Here is a 5,007-nt window from a genome sequence, read left to right on the forward strand (position 1 = left end):
CTGACTTTCTCCTGATATCGATGTAACAGATCGAATTGCACAATGCTGCTTGACTTCATGTGTTTTGCCGCATTTTCGCCTTCCACGACCGATGTCTGATTTGGTTTGAACTTCTTATTCACCGTGGGTCGTTGGTCTGGGGTATGATTCTCTCTTTGTGTGTTTTAATGGAGAGCATGTGAGAGTTCCAGTGATCAATCTTGGCCGAACTCATTCCTGTTGTTTTCATGTTGTCCGAGATGCAGGTTAAGTTCATTTATCTGCCGTTCATACGGCGGGATTGGTTAACATGGGGTTTGCTTTCAGAGCAGGAGCCCACGCCACAGGAAATCCATCAACACTGGCAAGAAAATCACAACATTCCGGGAGGCGACAAGGTGCGCGGATGTTCACCGTAACCCGAATGACCAATTCAGAGGACCCCGTGCATTTGGATTCAGACAGCTGGCAGTGTGTGTATTCATATTCATCCGTGGGATGTCCGCGGATATCCCACACTCTCTTTCAATTTGACTCTGTAAAGCTCCCTCGGTCTCTTTCTCTCTCACAGTCTCTCCTTCTGTGGCACTATCGAGTTTTCGACTTCTCCTCTTTTTTCTTTCTATTCTCTCGCTGCCCGTGGCGAACCAATGTTAGCAGCTGAACCAAGCCAGGGTTGATGCCTGCGATGAGGCAGCTGTCCTGGCTGGAGAGATTCACTGCGATGACACTGATGTCTTTGAAATTTAGTAAAATGGGAGGTTATCCGTTCGAATAGTCTCAATATCGGAAAGGGTTTCACAGTGGAAATCATGAGAGGGTGTTTCCCCCTCACCAGACTCGCCCCATCCACCTCTCCGGCTGGGTGTCTAGAATTGGGGCCAAATTCTCCTGTTGATGTGGAAGCCATTTAAGACAAAGGTGAGGAGACATCTATTTTCTCATCGACAGGCTTGAGAATAGAATAGAATGAAATAGAATATCTGGCGTGCGGGAAGAGACAATTCGGCCCATCGCGTCTGCACCGAACTTTCAAATGAGCACTTGACTCGCAAACAGATTTCACATATTCCCAATAACACCATAACGTGAGCTGCAAAACTCTGTATGCTAAGGAACAATGTATCATGGTAATTCACCAAACGTGCATATCTGTGGACTGTAATAAGTCTTACAGCACCAGGTTAAAGTCCAACAGGTTTGTTTGAAACTCTAGCTTTCGGAGGACTGGTTCGGAGCAGTGCTCCGAAAGCTAGTGTTTGAAACAAACCTGTTGGACTTTAACCTGGTGTTGAAAGACTTCATACTGTGCTCACACCAGTCCGACGCCTGCATCTCCACATCATATCTCTGGACAGTGAGAGGAACACGCAGCAAGCTGAGGAAACCCACGTGGACACGGGGAAAGCGTGCAATCCCTGCATCGACAGTGACAAAAGCCTGGATTGAAACCCGGAGGCGCAGTGAGGCAACAAGACTAACCATTATGCCACCGTGCCGCCCTCAGGTCTGAGGAACCTCAGTCGATGAAGAGATTGGACGAGAGATGAATGAGGGAGAGATGTTTGGACCCTAATAGAATGCGGGCGCTATTGGGTGCAGGAAGAAACTGGGTTTGATGCTAAAATATTTGTTTCGGTTTAAATAGTAAAATCTGAGCCATTATCACTTGACTTTACCACACACCATGATGTCCATGATCAGCACATTACAGCGCAGCACTGTCCTTCTCGTTCTGTCTCCAGCTTTTCTCTGGAGCTGTTACACAGATGAGAATGACAACTCAGATGTGAAACGACAAATTTACTTCATTTGATCGTGAGCTGTTTTCGACCAGGTTTGTTTGGACGGCAGGTTTTGTCGGATGGAATAAAACTTGATTCCCTGGTCGGGAATCGAAACCGGGCCGCGGCGGTGAAAGCGCCAAATCCTAACCACTAAACCACCAGGGAAATTAAGTATAGGTTAGTTAGTATTGTTCAGCGACCATCTCTTCGTATGAGAAGCCCTCTCATGGACCTGATTTACTTCAAAATTATCTTTGAGGAAAGAGCGGACAGGGTGGGCCCCATTTCTTTGGAAAGAGGAGGCTAAGGGGGTATGGAGGTGATGTCTAGCACATGATGTAGGACTGAGATGAAGTGGCGTGGAAGGAGCTATTTCCGTAAGCGCTGAAATCACTAATGAGGGACAAAGATTTAGAAATAAACGAATCCTCACATTTTTATGGCGTCTATCACCACCACCGCAATCCCAAAGGGCTTCCCAGATAATGAAGTCACTATGAACTGGATTCACTGTTGTAAAGTGGGAAGCTTAGCAACACTCACAAACAGCAACGTCGCAGTGAGCGATGGGAGTCCCTGTATTCCAAATAGGATGCAAGTAGATGGATACGGACCCAGGAAGTGTGGAAGATTTTAGTTTAGTCGGGCAGTATGGTCGGCACGGGCTTGGAGGGCCGATGAGCCTGTTCCTGTGCTGTACTTTTATTTGTTCTTTGTTCTTTGATCAGAGAATCTGTTCTTCTGATGTTGATGGAATGATAAATATTGGACTGGACACAGGAACTGGTTCTCTGTGAAAACAGTGCCACGAGCTCTGCAAAATGCAACTGACTGTCAAGCGGGGACCTGAGTAACCATCAAACAAAGGGCTGCACGTCCGCCAGTGCAGCGGTTTCGCAGTATTCTGTGGGAGAGTTATTCTCGATTGCTGTGTTCAACGTCTTAGGAATGGGATAGTGCATCTTTACCTTCCAAAATAGAAACTGTTACCAAGCGGAATACAAACTAGTCAATTGGGGAGAATTAATGGAATGATTAGAGTGAAGTTGGGGAGTTACTTTCCTCACCTCGTGTCTGGAGTGCGAAAATCGCTCGCTGAGCTGCTACACATGCTGTCTGACTTCCTGTATTTTCCAGGATTTTCGCCATTCACGTGCGACGTCTGATAGGCTTTGAACTTCTAATTCAACGGTGGTTCGTTGATGTAGGTGTATGATTCTGTCTTCAGATGTTATAATAGAAAGCTTCCAAGCGATGAGAGGTTCAAATCCCGGACGAACTCACGCCTCTTTTTACATTTGCCATGATGAAAGTGAAGTTCATTTTTCACCTGCATACGGCGGGGTTGGTTTACATGGCGGTTGGTTTCAGAGCAGGTGCCCACACCGCAGGGAATTCATGAACACAACACACCAATGACCCCAATGACCAATTCAGATGACCCCGTGCATTATGGTTGAGACAGCTGGCTGTGTGTGTATTCTTAATTATTCGAGGGTTGTGGACGTCCATTCCACGTCTATTTGTCTCTCTATATCTCCTTCAGTCGCTTTCTCTCTAATAGTCACTCTTTCTGTGAGTCTATCTCGTTTCCACCATTCCTCTATATTACCTCTATTCTCTCGCCGCCCGTGGCTAACCAATGTCAGCCAGTTTAACCGAACCAGGGTTGATTCCTCAGATGAGACAGTTCTCCTGACAGGAGAGATTCGCAACGATGAATTTCCGTGAGAGTTTCACAGTGCAAATGCTGTGAGTGCGTTTTTCCCCGTCGTACCTCCGCTCCCCGTGACTGGGGTGGCGAGAATTGGGTTCACAGTCTCCGGATGACGTGTCAGCCATTTAGGATTTAGATGAGGAGACTTCTATTTCCTCACCAAACGTTTTGGGAATAGAAAATAGTAATATAGAATTACTCCAGTGCAGAAGGGGCCATTAGGCCCACTGTGACTGCACCGACCTTCAAATGAGCACTTGGCCCATCCACAGATCCGTCCATTGTCCCACAACTTCATGAGGCGAACTGCACTGTCCTGGACACTAAGGAACAAAATATCAACCAAAATCGACCAAAACTGCATATCTCTGTGGGAGAAAGCGCAGCACCATGATCAAACCCAAGCAGACACGGGAGGGTGTGCAGACTCCGCACACACAGTGGCCCAGGCCCGGATTGAAATCGAGGGGCGCTGTGATGCAGCAGTGCTAACCACAGTGCCAGCGGCACGCAGGGGCGTCTAGGAAACCGCAATCTATGAGGAGATTGAAAGCTGAGATGGAGAAATTTTTGGACGCTAAGGAAATGGGGCGCAATCTGGAACGGGATTGAAACTGGGGTTTGCGGCTGAAATATTTGTTTCTGTTTAAATGTTAAAAATGCGCCATTAACACTTTGTACCATGATCAGCGCTTTGCAATCTTTCACTGCCATTCGCTTTCTGCCTCCGTCTTGGCTCGCTCCTGCTGCATGTAACTATTGCAGCTCGAAAGCGTAAGAAGAAATCTCCCACCTGCGATTCTGCACTGTTTTCGACCAGAAAGGAAGGATTGGATGTAAAGAACAAACTTACATTCCCTGACCGGGAATCGAACCCGGGCCGCGGCGGTGAGAGCGCCGAATCCTAACCACTAGACCACCAGGGAGGTTGGAGTGCAAGCTTTCCGCAATGGCCTGGAGTGCTGACTTTCTCCTGATATCGATGTAACAGATCGAATTGCACAATGCTGCTTGACTTCATGTGTTTTGCTGCATTTTCGCCTTACACGACCGATGTCTGATTTGGTTTGAACATCTTACTCACCGTGGGTCGTTGGTCTAGGGTATGATTCTCTCTTTGTGTGTTTTAATGGAGAGCATGTGAGAGTTCCAGTGATCAATCTTGGCCGAACTCATTCCTGTTTTTTTCATGTTGTTCGAGATGCAGGTTAAGTTCATTTATCTGCCGTTCATACGGCGGGATTGGTTAACATGGGGTTTGCTTTCAGAGCAGGAGCCCATTCCACAGGGAATCCATCAACACTGGCAAGAAAATCACAACATTCCGGGAGGCGACAAGGTGCGCGGATGTTCACCGTAACCCGAATGACCAATTCAGAGGACCCCGTGCATTTGGATTCAGACAGGCTGGCTGTGTGTGTATTCATATTCATCCGTGGAATGTCCGCGGATATCCCACACTCTCTTTCAATTAGACTCTGTAAAGCTCCCTCGGTCCCTTTCTCACAGTCTCTCCTTCTGTGG

At 47.4% G+C, this 5,007-nt stretch overlaps 1 non-coding gene across 1 annotated transcript; it reads right to left on the bottom strand.

Annotated features, from left to right (window-relative positions):
* Positions 1–4,337: 4,337 nt before the first annotated feature.
* On the bottom strand, positions 4,338–4,409 carry trnae-cuc. Its single transcript has one exon. It is a non-coding gene; the product is annotated as a tRNA-Glu (tRNA).
* Between the last annotated feature and the right edge of the window lie 598 nt (positions 4,410–5,007).

This window comes from Scyliorhinus canicula, chromosome 17 (genome assembly GCF_902713615.1).
Source record: "Scyliorhinus canicula chromosome 17, sScyCan1.1, whole genome shotgun sequence".
NCBI classification, from domain to species: Eukaryota; Metazoa; Chordata; class Chondrichthyes; order Carcharhiniformes; family Scyliorhinidae; genus Scyliorhinus; species Scyliorhinus canicula.